Source organism: Hipposideros armiger, unplaced genomic scaffold (genome assembly GCF_001890085.2).
Source record: "Hipposideros armiger isolate ML-2016 unplaced genomic scaffold, ASM189008v1 scaffold_472, whole genome shotgun sequence".
In the NCBI taxonomy this organism is placed as follows: Eukaryota; Metazoa; Chordata; class Mammalia; order Chiroptera; family Hipposideridae; genus Hipposideros; species Hipposideros armiger.
This window is the reverse complement of record NW_017731822.1, coordinates 100,175-126,528: the sequence shown is the minus strand read 5'-3', so window position 1 is coordinate 126,528 and position 26,354 is coordinate 100,175. Positions and strand designations below refer to the sequence as shown.

General features: G+C 45.2%; 1 protein-coding gene across 9 annotated transcripts in view; it reads left to right on the top strand.

Moving 5' to 3' along the window:
• Positions 1–26,354, top strand: part of IL1R1 (interleukin 1 receptor type 1) — a 90,673-nt gene that overhangs the window by 38,750 nt on the left and 25,569 nt on the right. For 5 of the 9 annotated variants that reach the window (XM_019666520.1, XM_019666521.1, XM_019666516.1 and 2 more), the window contains one exon: positions 23,091–23,167. The gene's annotated coding sequence lies outside the window, so the exon portion shown is untranslated. Of the gene's footprint in view, positions 1–11,910; positions 12,024–12,249; positions 12,430–23,090; positions 23,243–26,354 lie in introns of those variants that run through there. The other 4 variants (XM_019666519.1, XM_019666517.1, XM_019666523.1 and 1 more) reach the window with 4 other exon arrangements.

Sequence of the window (26,354 nt, the reverse complement as noted above, 5' to 3'; positions counted from 1 at the left end):
TGTACATAGTTAATTGATCCCTCCCTCCCTCCCTCTCCTTCTCCCTCCCTCCCTTCTTCCTTCCCTCCCTACGTTCACTTAGCACATGCAGGCTTTCTTCTGGACAATGATAAAACAACAGCGAGCAAAATTCATGGTGCTCACATTCTAGTATGGGCAAATGGCTAACAAACAAGATCACAAAGTAATATAGTAAGTTAGATGATGCCATGCTATGAAGCACCAGTGAGGACTTCAGATAGAGTAGGGATGTGTGTGCATGTGCGTATGTGTGCATGTGTGCATGTGACCTCTAATGGCTTGGGATATCTACTTGGCAATGAGGAGGGGAATTGCTTTGGCAATGAGTGATCTGAAGTTTAGCAGTGTAGGGAGAACAGGAAAGAGGTATTGCCGTTGTCAAGACAGGAAATGATTCAAGCCGGGGTAAAATTTTTTAACAATGAAAAACAAAGAGAAACAGAACCACTTTGGCATGGTAGTAATTAAATTTCTTAGTTTACGTAAGGAATGTTGAGAAACTTTTGGCTGCAAGTTGACCTTTTGTTTCCTTTAAATCCTTCATTATCTTTGAGTACCGTTTAGATTTCAGTTCCTGATAGTACTTCACAATATTGACTTAAGCTCACTGTCCTATCACACAAAGACCAAGTTATTTATACATTTCACACTTTCTTATTTTATACTTGAGTGTTTGTGCAGAAATACCCCACTTTTTAAATGTGGTTTTGATTGGTGTTTTGGAATGAGGAATTGATTAGCTGTGGTGACTAATGTGACTTTTAGCCAGAAATTCTGATCCATTCTTTACCAGAAAACTCCCTATTGCAAAATGACATCACATTAGGAGTTTATGCCCAATAGAGCTTCAGTAACATTAGCTTATTTGCATAATATTATTCGGTTAAAAATATTGTCTGGTATTGATGATCTGTAACTTTCTTAATAACTCTCTGGTGTAACTGGGCAGGAATATGTATACCCATTTCATAGGTTGAGAAAGCTTGAATAACTTCCCCAAAGATAGCTAATGTATGGCAAATAATGATCATCTCTACCACTGACTATGTGTCAGATGATATTTAAATGCTTTTTATATATTTTTTTTTAGGATTTTTTTTAGTTGAGCCATCCTGTCACCTGTTGGCATTTTTTTATTTTTTATTGGGGAATTGGGGGAAGGGGAACAGACAAGTTGCTGTCTTTTTGTTCTAAAGTCTAGTTGCGGAGGACGTCGTTACAATGGCCCAAGTTGGCACCATCATTACGCTCTTCCTGGGTGAGGCAGATCAGTCACCGGCTTCTGGTTGGCTGCTCACTGCGGCTGCTGGTCGCTCACACTGGTTGCCGGCTACACACGGTAGCCCATGGCAACCCACTGCAGCCGGGGACGCCATCCCCGGCGACTCACAGCAGTACAGCTCCGGGTTGAGCTGTTGTTCAGCATCTTAGCTGTAGAGGGCAGTGTCACTGGCCCTCATATGTGGGATCTGAACCGGGGTCCTCTGGCATCCCAAGCCAGCTCTTAACCAAAGCACCACTCGACCAGCAATGCTTTTTATATATTAACTTATTCAGTTTTCACAACAATCCAGTGAAGTGGGGACTCTTAATAGCATTAATTTATCGTCAAGGAAACCAGTGCATAGAGAAGTGCAGTGACTTGCTCAGCACCACACGGTTAGTGCACAGCGGAGCTGAGCTCCAGCCTGCGGCAGCTCTTGCGTCTTTTAGGCTGTTTTTCACTTTACAGACAACGACACCACAGTAAAAGGCAGCATTGGGAGTGGGAAAGACCATCCTCTTTGGAGAGTGAGCTGAGTCCCGGGTTGGTTATTTAACTCACTGGATAATCTTAGGCAAGCTCCTTATGCTCTCTAGAAGGTCTGTTTTGGTTTATAAAATAAGGGGATAGTGATACTGTTCATAGTGTGGTGAGCATTAAATGTGATCTTTTTTTTTTTTTCTTTTTTAGCTGAGCCATCCTGCCACCTGTTGGCAGCTCAGCGGCACCTCAGCAGCACCTCAGCTCAGGCCGGGAATCAAACTGGCAACCCTGTTGCTCAGAGCTCATCCTCTTGAGCGAGCTCTTAACCAACTGAGCCACTCAGCCGGCCCTAAATGTGATGTCTTATTAAAGCATCTAACTTATTGTCTGACGCATAATAGGTGCTTGCTATTTGTACATTTCCTTCCTACATAAATGATCAATGATTAGGCACTGGTAAGATGAGTAGTTATGAATGTTGTGGTGAAATAAATTGGAAATGGCACCGGCAGTTTTGCATATGTTTTGAGGAATTCTGGGTGGGACTTGAGCTACGTAAAAGAGCAGTAAAGATCTCAATAATGAACTAGGACACTGGTCCTATGGGTGCGGCTTATAGGGGCTGCTGTTCTGGCCAATATCACTTCTAAGTCTGAGTAACCAGATGAAGCTGCTGGAGGTGTTGGAGCTGGTTCTGCCTTTGGCCTTCTTGATCTGCCCTTTGTCCTTATTCCTGAGAAGATGCTTCCATGAACTACACGGTGGTCTCCACAGGGCCGCAAAAGTTTGATGTAGAACAGAAGCTCTCAAACTTTTGATCTAAAAATTTCTTTACACTCTTAAAAATTATTGAGAACTTTAAAGAGGTTTGGTTCCATGGTCAACTGTATCATATGTGAATTTTTATCGATCATTTAAAAATAATGGATTCATTTCCTGTTAACATAAATAGTGTATTTTTATAAAAATAATTATCTCTTGGAAAACAAAAAAATTAGAAATACATCATGTAGCCTCTGAAAACATAGACTTGTGAGGGGTGTGTGAAGAAGGCACGTACCATCTTTGAATTATTATCAAAGTAGTTTTGACCTTTTGGACCCGTAAAAAGGTTTCAGGGAAATTTGAGAGCCACTCATGTAGCTTTAACATTTTTTAACACTCTTAGAATTACCTCTCAACTTCTCCCTCAAGATGCCTGTTTTGTAGAGATCACAATTGCTAATAATTCATTCTTCACAAATCTTGGGTTTAGCAAACCTGGAAATAAAAGATAGGGTTCCTCGGACTTCCTGTCTCCCTTCCCTCCTCTTTTCTTTCCTTCTTTCCATCCCACCTTCCTTCACAACAATTCTTTCCTTTCCATGTCCGATGGCATAACTTTTCCCATTCAGCCTGGTGCTTCACCACTGGCCTATCTGCCTCTAGGGCTAAATAATTGCCAGGCTGTCCTTGACCTGACATCATCACAATTTGCTTCCTCAAAAGTCTTGGCTAACATTTGTTCATTCTGGGTTATGTTTGATAAATATTTCAAAAGCTTTTCAAACTAAAATAAATTTTTTTTTGAGATGTGTAAAGAATTTTAGGCAGGCTCACTGCTGACTGTCATATTTATGAACTTTGGAAACTGGAGCAGAATTCTGCTGCCTGCCAAGATTGAGCAATAGGGCCTGGCTTTACTTTCTCACCAGTGACAATCCAAAAAACTATATAAAATACTTGAAACCAGGGTGTTTTAGATGTTGGACATCAGCCAGTGAAGGAGAGTGATCCCTAAGAGACAAGAACCAAATGAGGTGAGTCCTATGATTGCTCTTGCTTACTGACTTGAGAGAGAGTCCTGGCCATGGAAGGGTGCCCAGTCATTCCCATAGGGAAGGGGGACCCAGGCACAACTCAGCAAACTTCCTAAATTGATGAGACAGAGCAGAGAGCCAAGGGAGACCAAGGTGGCTCCAGTTCACAAGAAGGATGATGGAGAGTACCCAGCTGCAAGAAGAGAGAACTTTAGATCTACAGAGGGCCCCCCTTAAGGATTCAGTGAGGTACCAATCAGCACATGTGTGTGAGGAAACCTCTTGAGGCCAGAAAAAAGACTACTCTGAGGGATTAGATAGTAGACAGCACACAAGGCCAGGAATAATTTCTATTCTCACCAGCCCGACTGGAGAACCTCGTAATTCACAGACATTCAGTAGAGGACTGAGAAGGACCATGCTTCAGCAGTAGAATGAAATGAGCCCCAGATGGCATGCTGCTGTGACCCTGCCTAACAAGTCATAAAAGCATGACTCAGAGAAATCAAAGTATTTCCAAGAACTCAGGTGCATTCCAGAACACAAGAATATCTAGCATCCACCAAGTTAAACCCCACAATGTTTGGCTTCAGAAAATGACTATGAAATGTATGCAAAGAAGTAGGAAAATAAGAAGGAGAAAAATTAATCAAAACCAACTAAAAACTAACAAAGATGTTAGAATTAGCATGTGAGGACATTAGAACAGTTATTATAACTGTATTCCACATGTTCAGAGTACATAGATAAATGGAAAATGTAAAAAAAAACCCACACCCATCTTTAGCTTTTAAAAATGAAAACTACAATGTCTGAGATAAAAAATATACTTGATGAGATGAACAACAGACTAGACACTGCAGAAAAATAGATGAATGACTTTAAAAATAGAGAAATAGAAACTACCAAAATGAAACACGGGGGAGGAGGGGGAGGGAACAAACAAACAAACAAACAAACAAAGCATCAGTAAACTGTAGGATAATTTCAAGCCACCAAATACACCTGTGATTGAAGTCCCCAAAGGAAAGACATGGAGTGACACAAGAAATATTTGAAAATTATGGCCAGAACTTTTCCAAATTGGATGAAAATTATAAACCCACAGATCCAAGAAGCTCAATGACTCCCAGGAACCACAAAGAAAAATAGACCAAGTTTCATCATAATCAAATTGTTTAAAACCAGTGATAACGAAAAACAATCTTAAAAGCAGCCAGAGGAAAAAACATACCTACAGCAGAACCAGGATGACAAGATGATAGGTTTCTCACAGAAACAATGTAGGCTAGAAGACTTTCGAGATTTATCTCTAAAGTACTAAAAAAGAAAGAAAAAAAGAAAAACCTTCAACCTAGAAATCTATACACAGAAAAATATCCTTTAAAAGTAGGGCAAAATTAAACGGTTTCAAACATGAAAAGCTAAATTTATTATCAGCCGACCTGTACTACAAAAATATTAAATGAAATCCTCTAGGCAGAAGGAAAATGATGATAGAGATCTGAATCTATCCAAAAGAATAGAGTGCTAGAAATGGCAATGAAATTATTACTTAAATTTCTTAAAAAAAATCTGACTTTTTTAACAGAAGTAATAATAGTGCAATGTGAAGTTGATAACATATGTAAAAGCAAAATGAATGACAAAAATAGCACAAGGGCCAGGCAGAGAGAAGTGGACGTATAGTATTGTAAGGTTCTTATATGTAGACTGAGCTGTCACTTATGGAGAAAATTTCAGTATTAAATGCCTATTTAAAAAAGCAGGAAAGGGTCAAATCAATGACTTTGGCCACCTTAAATAGCTAGAAAAAGAAGAATAAATTACACCCAAAGCAAGCAGGGGATAAGAAATAATAAAAACGAAGCAGAAAGCAATTAAATAGAAAACAGAAATACTATAGAGAAAATGAATGATGCCAAAAGCTGATTTTTTGGAAAGATCAATAACCTTGATAAATCCCTAGCAAGAATGATTAAGAATAAAACACAGAGACAGAAATATCAATAGCAAGAATTAGGTAATGCCACTGCACTGCACTACAAATAATAAAGGATAATAACAGAATATTAAGAACAAAATTATACATAAAACGTTGACACTGAGGTGAAATGGACAAATTCTTTGAAAGACACATCAATCAAGAAGAAATAGGTAAGTTGAATAGCTCTCTATCCATGAAAGAAATTGAATTTGTAGTTGAAAAATCTTCCCACAAGGAAAACTTCAGGCCCAAATAACTTCCCTGGTGAAGTCTACCACTTAAGGAAGAAATAATACCAATTCTGTACCGAACTGGGAGGAGTAAATTCTTCCCAACTCATGAGTTCTTCCCAACTCTATGAGGTTAGCATTACTCAGATATTAAAACCAAACAGGAGATTTTAAGAGAAGAAAACTACAGGCCAATATTCCTCATGAGGGAATGTGTGAGCAGGTATGATTTACCTGAGCCTTTAAAGAAAGACGGAATGATGACATGGTTGATCGAAAGGAAAGAGGAAGGTGTGAAGAGGATTTTGCCTAAGGTATAAGTTTAAAATGAGCAGATTGTCTATGTTGGATAAGAACTGGCTTGCTAGAGAATGATGACCCCTGTTTCAGAGGCCCTGAACTGTCTAGATTTAAGAGTAACAATGTCCAATTGAACAGTTCTCAGTGGTGGAGACGTTCTGTGCAGTTCAATATGGTGGTCAGTGGTGATGTGTGGCTAGTGCGATTCAGGAACTAGATTTTGAATTCTATTTAATTTTCAACAAATTTAAATAGCTCCATGTTTCTAGAAGCTACATGTCTCAGATAGTATAGATCTATGGAAATACAAGAGGGAATCCTCGGAGCTACCTTCTCAGAGCCCATGTGTAAGTCACACTCAGGGGATCTCCTGTGTTTCCTGCCCAAAGTCTGTTCCAGTCTGGATCCCGAATCTTTTATGCCATTATTGGGTTATTGAGATCATAGGCTTCTACTTGCCACTCAAGGCCCAGTGGCATTAGATTCTTCTGAGGACACCACCAGCTATATTCTAGATCATAAACTGAGGTCGTTAGCAGGTCTAATGATCTCAGAGTAGGAACAGGTCAGCACCCAGCATCCAGGCTCTTAATTAAGTGATTTACTTATGAGAATGTGAGAGGCAAAAACGAATCAGTGGTACTATGGCCTCTTCTCCCAACCCTTGAACCCAAGGCAGGGAGCTCGCCCAGCTCCTATCCTCCCTCAGAGCAGTCATGGACAACAGTAATTATGGTTTGACGGCAGTTACCTGCTGCTGAGTTGTTGCCAAATTGTTTTTCTGAGGAAAGATGAGAGAAAGGAATAGGTAAGTGTTAATATAATCTTTGAACATTAGGTAAATAATTCAACAAATAGGGCATTCCTGAGTCCAACCAGATTTTTCTTCTGCTTCTGTTGCTGGAAGTAGTGACCTGCCCTTTACTCTTCCAGTACTTTTGCTAGTGGAGGCTTTCTTCTCATGGGTTATAGTATTTCTTGGGAAATCGTCAAATAACAACATTGGAAACTAAAATCATTCCTGCGGTTAGCATTTGCTAAAAAGAACAAGGTTATAGCTACTTCTTTTATTCTAAAAGTGTTTATGTCTAAAAATTTCAAGTATGTTTAAAGCATTTGACCATATCCTAACTCTCATTTTTCCTTTATTTGCTGGTGAGACAGTCATAATAACAATTTTAAGGGAGTCCTCTGTAACTGGGCAGTGTTCAGAGGTGATGCTAGAGAAGGGAGGACAGGTGTCATTTTAATTCTGAGGGAGTTGGCATGCTAGGCTGATTCTATATGGTACCGGATGGGCCAAGGGTGAACATGACACATTCCTGAGTATGGTCATAGCCTTGCTTATCTATGATTGTTCTACAAACTCAGTGGCTTAAAACAACAATGTGTTATTATTTCTCATGGTTCTGTGGGTTGATGGCACTCAGCTGGGTTGTTCTCCTTTGGTGACTCTCCCGTGGATGTAGTTGGAAATTGGCTGAATAGGGTTGACAGGCTTAATATCCAAGATGGCGAGCTCCCACAGCTGGACTTGGTTCTGCCTGTCAGCTAGGGCTGTGGACTGGAGTGCCTCCATGTTCTTGGAATTTCTAATTGTATGGCAGTCTCAGATAGTAATACTTCTTACCTGGCAGCTTTGGGCACCAAGAGTGAGTGTTCTAAGAAGTTAGGAAGAAGCTGGAAGGTTTTTAATGATCTGGCATCAGATGTTTCAATTACATGTTATTCTATTGATTGATATTGATTAAGTCTCTGAGGTCAGCCCAGTTGCAAGGGGAAGGAAATTAGACGTCACCTCTTGATTAGAGGAGTGAAGAATTTGCAGTCATCTTTAGTCTACTACTGTGATCATATTAAAAAGAAAACCACTTAGAGAAAATAAATTGGCAATTATATTCAGAAAGGATCAAAGACCTGGAAAGCTGCAACATGAAAGTCTGGATTTTGAAAGGTGCTTGTGGGAAAGGGAAAGTGACAAAACCTAGAGAGGAATTACAGAAGAGAACCAAAGATGGTGAAACTGTAGAATTACAGGGGAAAGAATATTAGATTTAAAAATGAGTGTAAGGAAGGCGGTACTCTTATGTGTTTCACATATGACTAAGCACAATGGTTGTACTAGGTTTTTCTTGGATACCTTTTAGATGGTGACGGATAGTTTGGTTATTGTTGCTTTACGTTTCATGCGTTGAAGCAGTCATTGCATTAAAGACAGCTGGCATAAAAGAGAGGCGCCACCAGTCTGGTTCTCTTAGGTGCAGTGGTTCTTGGAAGTTACTAATTCAATCGCCTCTGGAACTTTCTGTGCTGTTTCTGTGTTAGCATGGGAAAAACGAAGTGCAAGAAACCACTTTCAGTCAGTCATTTGCCTCACTGAGCACAATCAAAGCTGCAATTAGAACAAAATGTTGGCAGGGCTGCCTGCCATGTCCCCCTTTTCTTGCTCCTCTCCCAAAGGAGGTTAAGAAATAGTTCATTGCCCACAGCAACCTTCTCATATTTTACACTGTCTCATCAGCTCTCATGTCCAGTTCCCATGTGGCTTTCTGATTTGTCCAGATCTTGGACAGAGGATCTGAACAGAAAGATGGTCACAGAAGCCCACATACAACTGTTTAGAGAAAGGGAGAGTGTTGAGCTGATTAAAACTGCTAGGTTGCAGTGATGGAAAATAATAAAAGACATAAATTTGAAAAGTGGTTATTTGGAGGTCAGTAGATGGAAAATATGTGAAGGAGCAGAAAACTAGGCTGTTGCAGGAAGTCCATCTAGAACAGTGGTTTTAAAATATGTCATCATACTGTGGTGCTGTGAGTGGTTACTGGCAGCTCCCTAAATGACAAAAAATGATGTGGCAAGAATCACAGAGGCCCTGTGTGCAAAAACGTAATTTTCTTTTTTTTCCACAATTAAAGTCAACTTAACTCATGAGTCCTTATTTCCATCTGGGGCCAGAAAACAAAAACAAACAAACAAAAAAACTTGCCAACTCAGCATTGTTTAGTTTCCCCTGGCTCATGGCTCAATCCCTTCCGGGTAGCAGCAAAATCTATTCAAACCCCCTCTCCAAACCCCCTCTTGTCTCTGGACGGTCACTGGAGTTCTTTGGAGGTGGTAGAGGGGAAGGGCATGGACAGCTGCGGGGAAGGGCTCTGTCCATAGGTCATTCTCTGGACTCACTGACCTTCCTTACCTGACATCGTGCTTGCCATACAGCCCTTACCTACAAGGGCTCTTCTCAGTTTTGGCTTTCACAGCCCCTTGGCAGTCCCCTTGGAAGATCTGGGGACTCTGAACACTCTGGGGCTTCGTGAGGCAGCCTGTCCTCAGGCCCAGACAGTTGTGCTGTCAGGGCTGTGCCTTGGCATGGATGGATCATGCCATACACAGGGCTTTGTGATCACACTGGTGGTGTCTAGGGCTCCGGGAGCCCAGCAATGCCCTCCTCTTCCAGGATTTCCTTCAGTCTCCTCTCTCAGGAGGAGGCCAGGGTTTCTCTGGTTTGGTGGTGGTGGGGAATGTGTGCACTGCACCACCTCTCAGAGACCTTGCAGGCTCAGTGCATACCAGTCAGTGCACACCCCTCTGCTTTTCATCCGAGCTGCCGGTCAACTCTGCTCCTTTCAGTGGAAAACCCATCCGTCCCTTTGCATTACCATACATTCTTCTGAACTCAGTGGTTTATGATATAAACTCCATGTTCCAAGTTCTCTAACACTTTGGCTTTGGGAAAGTCAAGGAATCAAGCACAAAATGCTTCCTCTTTAAAGCTTTCAAGCCAGTGGTCATGTTTGGAATAGACAGTCCTTCAAAATGTCCTGTCACATAGGTTACAGAAAATGTTTTATTTGTCAGATCATGTTGTACTGGTCAATGTGATTTTGTTTTGTGTGAATACTTATTCTTCTCAAAGAGGGTCCCCTGATCTGAGCACTTTGACAGGTGGGGGATAGACTGAAAATTCTCAGGGCGTGTGGTCTCTTAAGGGAGATGGCCCAGGGGTGGCAGATGGTCAAGTTTTCCAAATGAAAAGAGTTTCAGAGGTGGGAGAGTAGTGAGGGAAACACACTCCAGAAGGTGTTCCAAGGCTATAGATGTTATTTCTGTTTCCCATAAGTTTTTGTCAAACACATCCGTCACCATCTTCATGAAGGGGTGTGTCTTACACAAAAGCACACACTTGCATTCAGAGCATTTGTGTGCTGCTGAGACCAGAACAGAGCGAGATAAAGGAGTGACAGCCTGCTCCTCATGAAACAAGGCAGGTGGACACCTGAATTACCTAGGAAAGAAAACAAAAGGGGAGAGTCAGGGAAAGTGGTCAGCATGGCTGAGTGAATTCAAGGTCTCAGATCAAACAGTGGTTATAGGTGAGGAGGGGAGGTCTACTAACTCCATCCCCATTTGGGTGGTGGTGGTTGAGAGTCCCACCTGGGTATAGGGACCCATGTTTTAAGCAGGGCAGTTGGGGTAGATGTGGGTGGGAGGCATCAGAATGTAAAGAAAAGTAAAAGGAAAGTGTGATTTTTATTTCCACATTAGTTCATAAATCAATTTTACTTTCTACTTGTAATCTATTTAAAAACCTTCATTACATAAATGGTAAGATCAATTTACTTACCAGCATACAACTTCCAGGCTAGTTCTGCACCATTGATCCAGACCCACCTGTTTTCGGGTTCACTGACTGCCACTTGGACACATGGGCTAAAGTAGCTTCAGGAGGAGGGTTCAGAGTAAGAACACCCCTTGGGTGTGGAGGTAGGGGGGCTGGGAGATCACTTCGCAACCCTGGCTGCATGGTGGAATTGCCTGGGAGCTTTACAAACACTGACGCTTGGGCCTCAGCCCCAGAGATTCTGACGTGACTGATCTGAGCAGCAGTGGTCCAGGACTGCCCCAGGATCCTACTGTGTAGTCAAGATTTTGAGAACCAGCACTCAAGGGATACTAAGAGATGGAACTTCTGATTCAGATTTGAACCTGTTCCCTTGAGAAAGAAGAACTATACAAGCTCTGGAACCACATAAAATAAAATAAATAACAAAATGGGAAATTGTCATCATGCCAGGACACAGGCAGGATTGGGGGTGATGGGTTATTGCTGCTTTTCTTTATGCTTTCCTCCAGCCCAGGGTTGGCTGGGGCAGCCTGGGTGATCTCGGTTCTTGAGTTTCTGGGATAGGGTGTGGGAACAAGTGCCTGCTCAGCCCGGAAGGAATACAGAAGGATGATATGTTCTGTTAGGGAGGACGCAAGCATTTACTCCGCGCTTCCTCTGAAGATGGCTCAGTAAGTCTTCCACACAAGCTGGACTTCAGTCACATGCTGGAGGGACGGAGTGGCAGGGCTTTAAGCTCCTAGCTATTGGGCTTGGAATCCAAGCTAGCCACTGCCAGGACCCCAGCGTCCTTTATTCTCTGTACAGAGAGCTAGGTGTGACCTTGGCAATTCATTGCATTTCTCTGAGTATCAATGAACTCTCATTTGAAAATGAGGCAATGAACAGGTGGGAGTAAGTAGGTTTAAAGCTTAAAGGAATGCCGGGTCTGGCCAAGAAGCCTGGTATCAAGGCTGTCCACCTGTAAACTGTTTTTTCATTCGGGTGCATAGCAATAACAATAAAAGTATCAGGTGACGCTAGTATAATGTCAACTCTGTGCCACGCACTGGTTTACAGTAATTGCTCATTTAATTTCCCCAACCACTCCGTGACATGGGAGCTGTTATCATCCCTTTCACAGAAGAGGAAAGGGAGGTACAAAGAAGTTAGTGAGTAGTCCAAGTTCACAAGGCCAGTCAGTCTGCAAGAGCTGGGGCCCGACTCTCATCTCTCAGGCTCCAGGCACAAAAGTGGTAGTGTTTGCCTAGGGTTCTCCTAACTCATCATGCCCAGGGACCCCGCCATTGGGTGGCAGCCAGGTCGTGATGTCTAAGTAAGTAGTCCCACTTTGGGTGGGACCACCATCGCTACCCCTTCAGGAGCTGGGCTTTGGTTTGGGAGTATGGGACAGCCTCCCAGTGTCCTGGCACCCAGAGCTGTTAGGGCCCCACGGGGATGACCTGCCCGGGCGGCATCCGGAAGGGGTCCGGGCGGGGTGGAGCATGGGCCAGCTCACTAGCTGCCCGCGGACTGTCCTGGCAGAGCTGTCTCCACCCGCTGCCCGGAGCCGGCTCGGTGCGCACCGCGGAGGCTCAACAAGCGAGCGCTGCCGGGCCGGCGCCCCCAGGAGCGGCGGGAATGTGACCTCCGTGCGCCGCGCCCGGAGCACCCTCTCTCGGCTCCCAGGGCGTCCGGCAGGGCGGGCTGCGACCCCGCACGCCCCCACGGGGCTCATCCAGGTAGGAAAACGCTGGAGCAGGCGGGGCTGGGTCGCCAGTGGGCGACTGACTCTGGCTTGGACACCTTCCCGATGTCACCTTTCCTTTTTAAGTTACCAATGGTCGTCAGTTTGTTGCGCAAGAAGGTAATGGCGGTATAATCTGTGGGGTTCTTTTTTGTTTGTTTCTTTTTCTGTTTGGAGCAGGATAAAAGTTGTTCAGATTCCTTTTTGGGGATTTTGCCGATGGTTCTGGAGGGTTGTTCTCGGGTGTGTGTGTGTGTGTGTGTGTGTGTGTGTGTGTGTGTGTGTGTGTGTGTGTGTGTGTGTGTGTGTGTGTGTGTGTGTGTGTGTGTGTGTGTGTGTGTGTGTGTGTGTGTTTGTGTGTGTGTTTGTGTGAGAATCGGTGTGTGTGTGTGTGTGTGTGTGTGTGTTTGTGTGAGAATTGCTTCCAGGCGTTGTAATCCAGCCACGTTTAGCCGGTTTAGGAGTGTCAGCCTCCCTTAGGTGTTCAGGAGTGTTCTTAAGGGTTTAGGCTCAGAAGGGCCTGTCTCCTTAACAAGACAGAGATGAATGCCCTTGAACATGGGATGGGGAGGGGTACTTGTGGCCCCTCTAGATTAAGGATGCTGCTGGGTGGTGTGGCTACAGCCAGCCAGAAGACACTCATTGACAACAGGAGCGTCCAGCACTTTATAAGACCCTTTACGGTTACTGCTCGTTTATCATCCCAACAGAGACATGCTATTATCACCCTCCGTTCACATCAAAGGAAGCGGAAGCTTAGTAGGGTGACTAACTTCGAGGATTGGCCCCCAGAAGGAGAGAGACACCTCTGGACTCCAAACCCCATGCCTTGTACTTTAAGGCATGATGGTTCCCAGAGGTCCCTGCCTACCAAGGCTTTTTTTCTCTGCCCACCGGGGAGGAAGGAAGCCTGCTGGGCAGGGTGTGAGGATTCATGCCAGGGGCAGCTGTCCACGGTGTTTCCAGGCAGCAGGGGATGCTCGCCAGATGGCCACGTTACAGTGGTTTTAGCTCCAGAGCCTAGAAACCGAGGAAGGGATGTTCCTGGGCCACTGATGCCATGGAGAAAAGGTGAGCCGAGACCCATCCGTCATGGAGTGTGATGCTTGGGTCACCCTGGCTTCGTGGCACGCTTCTGGAAGGTGAATGTAAAAAGTGGAACTGCTCTGTGCTTATTGATGAACTGTGGAGAGCCGGGAATGGTGCTGGGGAAGTTAGCTAGCCCCTTCCCCCCAATTGATTGTGCAACCATGGCTGTTTTTTTCTCTCTTGGCTCCTTTAATTAGTTTATTTAATATCCTATTTAATATTTCATGTACTATTCTGTACTCATATCCTATATCATGTTGTGTGCTAGACAGAAACGTGGGGTCTTTGGGCTGGGATTTGGTGGGAGAAGGGATGTGGAGCCCTTGATTTATTTCCAGTTTACTTGGCTAGCTGCTATTGTGGGTGTGTGGCGCATCGCTGGAACCCATCCACTCTGGGGTGGCCTCCATGTCATTTCAGAAAGGATATTTGACCTGAATCCTCACATGACCAAAAACTCCATTTCTAATAGGCTCTACTGAGTCTGGTGTGGTATATAATGTGGCAGCAAGTCTTTCTTTATTTGATAAATGCTTATTGAATATCTACTACATGCCGGGCACTATTCCAAGTACTGAAGATGGAGCAGTGACTGAAATAGTTCAAAACCCATGCCCTCTAATAGATATGAGTCATCTGGGTGAAGTCACAAGGCATATGCAGTCTCTCTGCCCAAGGGGGTGCTTTGAAATTTGCCTCTTTGAACAGAGTATGGGCACACTGGCTGCCCACAGGTAGGACACCACTCAGCACCTCCAGTGGAGGGGACAAGAAAATGAAGGACAAGGATGCAACTCCTTGGTTCGCTAAAGAATAGCAGAGTGCCGAGACAGCATCTGGGTTTAGCTGTGCACTTGGACTGGGTAGATGGTAAACCTGTGGCTGGGATGCGTCAGTGGGAGGCGGGTGTCCACCTGAAAGCAGGTAGAGCTATTGTGGAGAGAGTGGCAAAGCTGGACAATTGCAGTGAACCTACCATAGCCCAGGAGGTAGGTAAGTACAGAGATTATGATGTTACATGACAGACCCATGTGAACTTGTCACTTTCAAGGACAGAAATCAAGAGCCACTGAAACTCACTGGCTATGGCCCAGTCCCATGTTCCCCATCTGCTGCTGTCAGCAGGCACATGGTTTGTGTTTTCCTCTCTTTAAGGCTGCACTGTCAGCAGCTTTGTTCCTCCCCACTGGCTGCACCGTGGCTGCAGGAAACACTGCTGCAGCCTTGTGGTCCTGCCCAGCATGTGGGAGCCCTGGCACCAGCGATCCCGCCAAGTGTTGAAAAGGGCTGGGGTTCCTCAAGGCCCCTCGTCACACCTTTGGATTCTGCACTGTCTCCTCTCTTCATGCACGTGTCAGAGTAATGGAGCCAAATGTTTCATTCCTACCTGTTCTGGAAAGGATTTATAAGATGCCATAGTTAAAAATAAGATAAAATGAACAAGACGGGGGACAAAGTGGAGCCTGAAATGAGCTTTACTTTCCCTTCTCTGCAGGTGTACTTTCAGTGGTTTCAGTTACCCACGATCAACCACAATCCGAAAATATTAAATGGAAACTTCCAGAAATAATTCATAAGTTTTAAATCGTATGCCATTCTGAGTAGTGTGATGAAACCTCGCACTATCCCGCTTCTGCCTGGGATATGAATCACCCCTTTTGTCTAGTATATCCATGCTGTATGTGCTCCCCGAGACTCGACCCTTAGTCACTTTTCAAACTGACTGTCATGGGATCGCAGTGCTTGCTTTCAGGTCACCCTTCTTTTACTTAATGGTCCTAAAGTGCAAGAGCAGTGATGCTGGCAATTCGGATATGCCCAAGAGAAGCCCGAAAGTGCTTCCTTGAAGCGAAAAGGGATGTATGTATGGGAAAAAACATAGTGTATACAGGGTTTGGTGCGACCCTCAGTTTCAGGCATCTGTGGGGGGTCTTGGAAGTATCTCCTGGGGAAAAGGGGAGAGTGACTCTAAAATGTAAACCTCTCTGAACTATATACTTGTAAAGCTGCCAAGTGGGGCTGCAAATGCGGAGGTAAGCACAGTGCCCCAGCCCTGCCTGTACTCTGAGAAATGCCAAGACTGGACCTCAGAGCAAACAGACCAGCATTTGAGGGGGTGTGCCCAGGCACTGGTATTTTTAAAGTCACCCAGGTGGTTCTAACACGTTGTCGCCAGGGTTGACAACAGCCAGCATCAATAAGCGTTCCTGCAGGCAGCAGGAGAGAGCAAACCTGGTGCGGCACAATTGTCCAGATCTTCAAGATGAAAAACAAGTGCTCAGGAGAGGTAAAAGCATTCCTGATACAGAGAGAAGCGGGAACTTTCTCCTGCAGGCCCCCATTTAAGAGGTGCAAAGGGCAAATGTAAGGCTGTCTCTCAAAATACCCACATTGAAAATGCAGTTTGATAACCGCATTTCAGCTGGACTCAAGGTGCTATAGGAGTGGAGTGGGTGGGTCAGGGCATCCGGGGCTCTGCACATCTGACTTCCCGAACTGGCAAACTTTTGGACCTCTGAAAAACAGCCAGTCATTCCTGACCGAGAATGAAATTAAAGTGGTCCATGTTGTCACTTTAGATTACAGCTTCCCACTTAATTCGAAACCTAACACCCCCTTTTCATGCAAATACTGGGGATACCAAAAAAATGTATACACATGACTTGTATTCATCTTTCGTTATCAGTATATATTGAGTATTACAATTTTAATACAGTTTTTCCCTTTCTTAAGATGTGTATACATTTTTGGGGGCACCCTCTGTATTTTTAAGCACACTTTTGAAAATTCTGAAGTAACATAATAAAACTTACCTACAACACAATTTCCAAATAATATGATAACTAGATGTAAAGAATAAAGAAAAGTAATTTGTATTAAAATTATATATTTTCGTGTGTGGATGCTTGGGCTGAGCCAAACTAGAACCCGATGAGGTGACCAAATGCTTTCTGTAGACTGGGTTGTAGGTCAGCAGGGGACAGCTCCAAGTGCAGCCTGGATAGAGGAGTCCTGGTGGCAGTCCAGACACCGCTGAATGACGAGTGACTCTTGGTCAAGGCCGAAATGGTAGAGCCTACTCCTTTTGCCTGACTGGAAAGCAGTGCTTGAGGACACACTCTTTCTCTCACAGTCAACTTTTTGAAGAGTCTTATGTGGCAGGACTCAGCGTCTTAGCCTTTGACGAGTGCTTCGATGTTAACTGTGCTGGAGGGGTGAAGGAAGCTGGCGAGGCTCAGGAGACCAGAACCATTCCCATCTCTGGGTCTGCTTCCCGTGGTCCAGGAGAACTAGGACGTTCGTTGGGGCAAAACGGAGACCTTGTTAAACTCTGGCCTAGTGGTCAAGAGACTGGGGGTCTGGCCCATTCCTGCCTGTAGCCCTCCTGTGACAGTAATCACATCTCTCTGTGCCTTATCTTCTCTTTTGACCTGAAAACCCACCAATCTGGTGGCTTTGTGCCTTGTAATAGCTAAGTAACTTAGATTTTGTAGTACCACCTACAACCTCTGTGGCTAGCTTTATCTTAATATCCTGTGCATGAGATTCGTTGATGATTAAAAGCATCCCTTGCCTCATTTGTACAGGTAAATAAGCCACACAAATCTACTGGGAGCTAGGCTTTCGGATCCTTCCGCAGATAGGAAGGTTGCCAAACGTTCAGTGTTTCTTGAGCTTTCTGAGGTGTTAAATGTTTTCCATTGCCTCTGTCATAGAGTGTTGTTGGCTCATAGTTGTGTAAAGCTTTTCCTCGGGGGGAAATCCCTGAGAGGTATACGGTACATACAGTTGGGCTTTAGGATGTCTGTGTGTTGCTCATCACTAGGACGGAAATAGCCATGCCACAGAGACCCCTCTGGGGTCACTTCCATGTTCTCCTTCTCTGTCTCAAGTGGGAAAACATCCTGGGGGTCTCCTCAGTAGTTAGGATTAGGTTGCTCTGTCTGGCCCCATGGGTGTGAGTTTGTGGGGGCCCGGATGCTTCCATTTTGCACAATTGGGACAGAATAGAGATGACTGTGGGTGTTGATGGAGGGTAGTGCCTCTCAGATTTTCCCACCAAAGGACTCCTCTGGGGAAATGAAAAGTAAATACTCAACTCAGCACTCTGAAGTGATTCACCTTAAGGGCTATTTCTTTGATGCTTAATATTTTATCTCTTGGAAGTTTTTCTTTTCACTTTATACATAGCTGTATTTTTTCTAATATGAAAATAATAACTTCCCCCAGAAAATCCGTGGACAAAGTCAATGCCCTAGAAGATAGACGCTGCATTTCCCACCTGTCTACTGCTTCTCCTTGGGGGGGTTGTGGATTAAGAAACAAGGACTTGTGGAAGAGCAGAATTCTCGTCTTTTCCATAACCACATGGTTCTATGGCTTTCATCTTAAAACAGATATTTTTGGTCTTAACAATATGGGAGACTGTTTAATAGCTGTTTGAATCTTTGTAACAGGTGAAGATATTAATTATGGGTTTTGTTTTATTACCATAATTCATTCTCCAGACACGTTTTCACTGGTTCTCAGTTAAACTGGACGTTGTGACACCTCATGAGCTAAAGAACCTGCTTTAGTCCTTGCTTTTTCCAGGAACTCATCCACCGTCATTTCTCAGTTCTAGTCAAGGACCTAATTATATAGTTGGAGCCTAATTCTCTAAACATTTCTCCATCGTGTCAAATATACAGAGGGTGCCAAAAAAATGTATACACATTTTAAGAAAGGAAAAAACTGTATTAAAGTGGTAATACTCTATATACCGATAACAAAAGATGAGTACAAGTCACGTTTGACTTCTGCAATTACAAGAGGTGCTCAAAGTGGTTCCCATCAGCGTCCAGACACTTCTGATTACGGCGAACTACTGCTTGAACAACGCTGACCAAAGTTGCCACTTGTATACATTTTTTTGGCACCCCCGGTACATACATACACACGTTGATTAAGGTTTGGGATGAGAAGCTGTATTAAATGATGATGTGTATGTATTTGTGAGGCACTCAGTGTGAAGAGTGAGTTGGTATAAGGCGGAACGTGGGAAGTACCGTTAGAATTTCTTTTTCAATTGCAGAAGTGGGCCTCTGCTTCTTCTGGTCCCTGGAGAACAGGAGTCACTGACTGCCATCCCTTCTCTTGTCTTGGGTTTCTCTGGGGTGTCCCCATTTAAGAGCAAGTTTGAGGCTGTCTTTTGAAGTGACTTCCGTTGAAAGTACAGTTTGATAATCATTGGCAGCTGTCCTTGGGGTATGTCTGCCTCAGAGCTGTCCTAGACCCAGGCCATGGAGGGCTCCTCTCTGCTTCTTAGCCAGCCATGTGCCTCAGCATGGCCAGCAGCTGGAGGGCCAAGAGGATGTGCCCACTTGGAACCTGTGCCCACCAGCACCTCACCCTTGAGCGTGATCCTTGTACCCAGAGGGACAGCTGGAATTCCCTGCCCAAACCGCCTGGTCCCTGGTGCCAGGGCCTATGCATGCCTCTTTCCTGGGTCGTTCCCCATGGACTCCACTGCCTGTGTGCCTCCCTGGTGTGAAGAGTGGCCAGGGCTGTGTGGGGGGTGGGGAGTAGAGAGATGGACATGGACATGTGCACACTCAGGGGCCCTCACAATATAGGACAGAGCTGGGGACAGGCGAGGGAGTCAGGCTTGGAAGTTAATGTAGAGAGAAACAGCGCAAGACACGCAGGGGGACTGCCCTGTGCAGATGCTGTATTGGGCAGTGCAGTCTGTGCTCAGACACTACCCCCAGCGCTAGTATCCCTGTTGCCACTCTCCCCAGAAGTGGACCCACACCGCTTGTGATGTCTGGGGTGTGTCTGATGCGTGCCACCGTGGCCACAGGCCTGACTTCTGTCCGGGAAAGCAAGATTCACAATGTGGGGGAATTCCTCAGGAATAGGAGGAAATTCCTCAAGAGTAAGAAGGCATTAATAGATATGATATGGCTACAAGGAGGAACAATGCCCCTCCCCCCGCACAGGGGTCCTGGGTCTTGAGGAAACCTCCTGGGTTCTTGTGACAACCTCTCAGTCTCCCAGCTGTCACTCTTCCTGTGTCTGCCCTGGCATGGAATTTCTCGCAGTGACAGGATGGCACTACAGAGAAGTCAGTCCTTCCTGGAAGTGGGGCTTCTGTTAGGGGCCAACATGTTCCTTATAAATTCTTATACGTAATCTCTGCTTTGGTAATTTAGTTCAAGTTAAAATTTCTCATTCTGGGTCTAGTAGGAAATTGCTTCGTGCCTCAAATGTGCATTTTCATTTTATCTTCAATAAACAAGTAGCTTTGTGAGTTCCATGTATCCCATAGTCATGTTGTCCTGTACATAAGTATGTCATCATAATCACCAAAAAGCAATGGTATCTATGCTTGGGAAGTCCACCATGGCCAGCTTTTTCATGTGGTTGTCACAACAAGCAGTGCTTCCTGTTTTCACACTTGGCCCTGCTGACTGCCCGGGGTTGGGCGTGATTGCCCTAATACACTGCCTCACCTCTCTCTGCACGCCAGGCAGCTGAAAGCTGCTCTAGAGGGTGTTAGCGAGTCTGGAAATTCCTTACATAACCTTGGCATCGCTGCAGCTCAGGTAGGAAGGGAGGCAGTGTGTTAGGGCTGGTTAATGGATTGGGGCAGTTAATCCTTTCCCCTTCTTTAATCCTTTCAGTTTATGTGGAAAATTCATCTGAAAAATTGCTAGGTGGAATAAATCTGTGACTTTTTATTACTGCTGATACTTTCTAAAAGTACATTTTGAATTTTATTATAAACCAGTTTCAAAAATCACAACGGACTTCACTAAGTGTATTCTGAAGAAGGGAGGTTTTCCTTGCCTGGTACTTCTTCTGGGGTTAATAGCTTCTGTCTCTAGTCCTGCTCCCCCTCCTGTCTCCCTCAGTATCTTCTTCCCCAGCCTCTGGCTATGAGCCCTTTGTCTCACTCCTTTAGTTTTCTCCCTTCTCCAGTATGACTCCCAGCCATCTCCAGACCCCAATAATAGTTCCTCTCACATTTCTGTTCTCTGGTTTACCCTTAATACCCATATTCCATCCTTGCCCCCCTTCATTCTAAGTCAGGTTTTTGTCTCTATGTGGTCTAATGCAAAGATAGTAGGTGGATGTCTTCCTCCCTCCTTCTCGCCTTCTCTCCCTCCCTCCCTCCTTCCCTCACTCCCTCTTTCTCCCTCCTTTCCTTCCTCCCTTCCTTCTCTCCTTTCCCTCCCAACTACGAGGTGTGATAAAAATACGGTGAATGCTGCTGCCGTGTGCCATCTGATGGAAAGACAGGGGTCTTCAATCCTGGAAAGCAGTGCGCTGAACCTTAGTAACCGTGTGTGGCAAGTTTCAACTTGTTCAGTGCAGTCTGTCGGGTGTGAGCTACGGTTGAAAAGAAGGTGGGTTTTAGTGTGCCGTAAATCATCCTCCATCATGACAACGCTCTGTGTCACACATCACTTCTGGTATATGGCAATTTCTGTCAAATGAAAACATTATGGTGTGTCCTCATTCACCTTCTTCACCGGATCTGGTAACGTGTGACTTCTGGCTCTTTCCCAAAGTCAAATGATTCAGGACATTGAGGCAGCCATGACAACGCAACTAAAGACACTCACGAAAAAGGACTCCCAGAACGGCTTCAGAAAGTGGCACGAATGATGGGATATGTGTGTTTGAAGTGAGAGGGAGTATTTTGAGGGGAATTAATGGCAATGTGTCTTTTACTGCAATACATTTTTTTTTCTTTAGCTGAGCCATCCTGCCACCTGTTGGCAGCTGTTGGCAGCTGTTGGCAGCTCAGCTCGGGCCGAGAATTGAACCGGTGACCCTGTTGCTCAGAGCTTGCCCAAGAATGTGAGCTCTTGGGCGAGCTCTTAACCAACTGAGCCACTCGGCTGGCCCAACCCAACAATCAAAATTTTTTAATCTAATCATTCATCATATACTTTGATCACATCTCGTATTTATTAAGCTCTTAATACATGCAAGATGTGTAGGATGGGGCCCCCCTCACAGGAGTGTGGGAGAGGAGATGGGCTTCTCTGTACCTGCTGGCCCAGGTAAGGGAGGCCAGCAACCCGGGGAGCCCCCCTGCCCCGCAATCAATGCTGCCAGAGGGAGAACCTTTGTGACTTGGTGCTGCTGGTTGTGGAGGAAGGGGTGTCCGCAGGGGACTCTGGGGGAGGCTTCTGATCAGAACGCTCTCAGAGCTGGTCAGAGCCACAAAAGTAGCTGGCGAACTAGGGTGTGTACGGTGCGTACAGATGGGCAGGAGAAGAGCCTGAAAGGGAGAGCGGGGTGGCGTTGGCCTCAGCCCAGGGAGGCAAGGAGGTGGGGCGGGTGGGGCCAAGTGCTGCAAGCCCGTCTGGTAAAATGGAGGTGGGGGGCCCTTTGCTTGGGGTGGCCTGGGCAACGCGCTCCAGAGGAGCAGTGAGCACAGGAGGCGGCCGGCGGTGCCATTCAGCACTGGGTGGGAAGTGGAGGAAGTGGAGTTAAAATTTCTTTTAAGAAGTTTCTGGGGCAAAGAGGAACAGGAAAAGTGAAGTGGTTAGGGGGGCGTGGGATGTCAATGCCTCTGCAAATAAATTAACTCCTCTTGCTCATCTTTTCTCCCTCCCCCAATCTATTAATTTATCTGGCATTCCCCATGTGTTTCCCATCAGCTACAGTCATTTCTGGGACACACTATGGGAGGCTGGGGGGACCTTGGTGGGGGGGATGGAGACAGGGGATCACATCGTCTTCTCTTTGATTTCATGACATGTTATGATTCATGCTGATGAGCCAGTGTGCCTCTGGCATCTTAACGTGATGCTGTGTCCTGTCTCATACGTCTAAAGTGAATAATAAGGTGGTATTTAGTACTTCTCATCTAAGCAAAACGTTTGGTGTTAAGTTAGTCAGGTTGTTTTATGGCTGTTAAAGGCCTTATGCTCAAACCTTCCAAGCTTTTCAAAGGCCTAAGGAAATAATTCAAACCTGAGAGAAAGAGAGAGAGAGAGAGAGAGAGAGAGAGAGAGAGAGAGAGAGAGAGAGAGAGAGATTGAGATTCTGAAATACTAAAAGTAAACTGCAAAAGCAGAGAATGAATGGATATGTTGCCAGGACATAAGGGGAGGGCAGTCACAGCTCAGACTTTCTGAAGTTATTTCAAATAATGTAACTTGCAATGCAGGTATCGGCATACCCTTGGTATAAGGAAGAGTGAGAACTGGTAGGGTGTACCTGTTCTTAAAAAAGACTTTTTCATTTTGTCTGGCATCGGGTATGTTTCTCTGAGCTTTACTTTCCAAGTGCATTAGGCTGTGAGTCTCTTAGACGTGGTTTGAATCATTTCTGCATCTCTGTGTCTAGCAAAGTGCCAGGTACATGTGTTTAGTCAAAAATTGTTAGTGGTGTCAAGTTCTTTGTATTCCTCACCCCGTGACTTGATTTTCTGAAACTGTGGCACACACACTCTCTAAACTTATGACTCATGTTTGTAAGCTTCATATTTTTTTTTTGACACCGCTTGAAATTGTGTGGCAGTCGGTGACTTTAAACTTACGCTCATGTGTGCTCTCCCTTCCCCAGGTAGACAAGTCCCTTAAAGATGGTGACTCTCTCTTGAGCTGCTGGACTACTTCCTACAAGAAAAGACCTTCTTAGAGGTAACAGGGCTGGGTCACCCCAGGAGCCTGCCAGCCCTTTATCATAAACAGCTGAAATCCTGCCCTCAGCTTCAGGTGGTCCTGGAATACCTCTCACTGTAAACAGAATATTTTATTTTTTTCAGTATGTTTTTCTTTGGGACAGCTCCATGGTTTTATCAGGTTTCTGAAGGGGTCTGCGACTCCATTTAGAGCCACTGCTCACCCACTTTCCCAGGTTCACCTTCCCTAGAGTGACGGCTTATGACCTGTGTGATGGTGGCTCTCAGTTCAGTGTCTGTGCTCTCTCCAGTTCCAGGCCCTGCTTTCTATTTCATTTAACGTTTGCCTCATACTCAAATTCTCCATTTCAGTTGGAGACAGCACTGCTCACCTAGTCCCTGGAGACCCAGGCCTGGGGGTGCCATGAGTGACACCCTCTCAGCATCTCCTCGGGCTGTCTGTCGATGCCGGAACTTGCCCTCCTTACCTGGATCTGTTCCCCACTGGGCTCCCCTGAGTGAAACAGGGCTGATGCATCCCAGACTCACTCAGTCACCCCTTCTTTTGCTTGCCTTTGAGGGGGTCTTAGATATGACCCCCTTCTGTCTGTCTGTCACTGCTGGCTGTGACATCCTTTCTCATCTGAACACCCCCCACGGCAGCATGCTTTCCTTGCCTCCCCTCTTGTCTCCAGTTTATGTTCCACACAAGTACCAAAATTTCTTAAAAGAAATGAAAATCTAATCATGCCCCACCCCTTGGCTTAAAACCTTAAGTGACCTTTTTGACCCTCTACAAAGTGCTGTTCCAATGCCTCAACAAGACTCTTCCTGTTTGGGGCACTTTCAGCCTCTCCAGCCTTGCCTCGTGACAACACACTTTTGGTTTATGCTTCAAGCATGATAGTATCGGTCTCCTCCACACTCTCCCCCTGCCCCAACACCTCTCCAGGAGCCCTCCTCCGGGCTGAGTTATGGCAGTGCCTCCCTCATGCCCCCGGCATTTTCTCCCCATCATGGACACTCCTGAACATGGTATAGCTTTCTGTGGATTTGCCCACTTTCCCTGCCATTGGATGAGCTCCTTGAGCCAGGTCCTGGGTCATTATTCATGTTGTTTCCCCGAGACCAAGTATAGACGCAGGCATTTAGTAGATATTTAGTATACAATTGTTGAGTTTGGCCATGAATGGATAAAGAAATGAATGGATATCTGAAAAGATTTTACTACAACTTCTATTTGTCATCAGAGCATGGGGTGACTTACAATGGCTAACGTTTGGGTGTGACCATTTGCCAGACAGTGATCTCAGCCCTTCACATGTGACAACTCATTTAATTCTCACAACTGTCAACGAATGCTGTTATCATTATCCCCATTTTGTCAAATGGGGGAACTGAGGCACGGGGGCCGAGCGCCATTGATTGGGTATGTGGAAGGTATCTTGTGATCACGTGGCCAAGTACCTGAATGGTGACCACCTAGAGGAGCAGGTTCTCCTTTTACACTTTATTTTGTTCATTTAAAATTTTTTACTAGTTTTGTCTCTGGCACTAGCACTCTGCCTGCCATACAGGAGAACACAAATGTTTCCCTTTTTTCCTTTCCATTGTCCTCACTCTCTTAGGTCCCATCCCATTGCCTGGAGATGACCCCTGGCCCTAGGGTCAGAAAAATCTCCTGCTGGAGGAAGGGGCCACTCCCACCCCCTTACTTTTTTCCCAGAACAGTTCTGGGGCCGGCAAAGTAAAACCTGGACCTGTGGGGCTTGGCTGCCGCGTTTTGTAAACTATTTGAGCAGGAAGGGGCCTGAGATCATCTAACTCATTGCCCAGCTGTACAGATGAGGAAACTGAGCCCAGGGAGGTGTCATGTCCAAGATCACACTGCCTTGTAGCAGCAGGCCCCTGGCTTTGGACTGGAAATTATTAAGTATTCTTTGTTCACCATTAATTTGGAATTTTATCTCAAGATATGTTCTGTATAAATTCAGCCTGGCGTCTTCCTGTTCTCCTCCCCTGCCTAGTAATCAAACAAGCCAGATCTTGTAGTGAAATTAACAGCTGACAGTAGGTTTTATAGTGCCTTTATTTACCTATTTATTTATTTTCATAAACGAATGTGAGTAACTGATCAGCCTGGAACTGGTATTCGGGCAGCATTTTAACCCTTTCTTTTCTTCCTCTCTATCAGAGAGGCTTAAAACACTTGCTCACAGTTACAGGAAGAGCACATAAGCCAGGGTGTCAGACAGCAAAGCCTTCTACCTTATTTTAGTAATCTGAATATAGTTTAAAGGTAAATATGATCATGACACTATTAATCCAGGCTAATTGGGGAGAAGGCCAATTTATGTGACTAAAATGTCAGAATTACAGGACGCGTAAGGGATGCAGCCTTACTGCTCTGAGGTAGGATTCACGGCATGAGCCAGGTGTACAGATCGCTGTCCTCATGCTGGGGGTAAGCTGAGAATAAGAGTGGGGGGTGTCTCTCATGCTTGGAGTCTTTTTTCCTGCATTTATTTAAAAAGCACATTATAACATTTTTTATATACCTTTTACTGCCACTTCTTAAATCGAACATTTTTCAGCTACTACTGTTGAAACGATTGCATGCCATTAGAGTCTGAATTAGTGATGTCTTGGCTAAAATAGTTCATGTTTGCAATTAACTTAGAGCTACAAATAAGAATATAGGTAAATTTGAAGTCCCGTAAAAAAATCAAAGGGCAAATTTTTTTCAAAGTGTGGTCTGCTCTGGACATCGCCACTGAGGTCGGGTAGAGGATTTTTTTCATTCATTCCATGAGACCTTATCCAGGGCTTCTGAGTTCCAAGCTCAGGGCTGGATGCTGTGGGTGTAGTGGTTCCTGCCTGCATAATGGCAGTGAAATGTGCTGAAGGCTATGACCGGCGTGAACACAGGTTGCTGTGGGGGCCCAGAGGAGAGAAAGACCTAGCTAGCTAGGCAAGGGGTCTGGGGCTCCCTGGGCAGGGTGCGAGGAGAGTGACTTGGGCTGGGCTGAGACCGGAGGACTGGGAGGTGGCCAGGTGAAGGCAGAGGCTCTGAGGCTAGAGAGCAGGGCAAGGTGAGGGCTCACTTAGGGACTGAGGTGGGGAGGGGGCCAGGTTGAGTCTGGAGAGGTAAATTGGAGCCTCAGCATAAAGAACCTGTATGCTTTGCTAAAGAATTTGGACTTTTT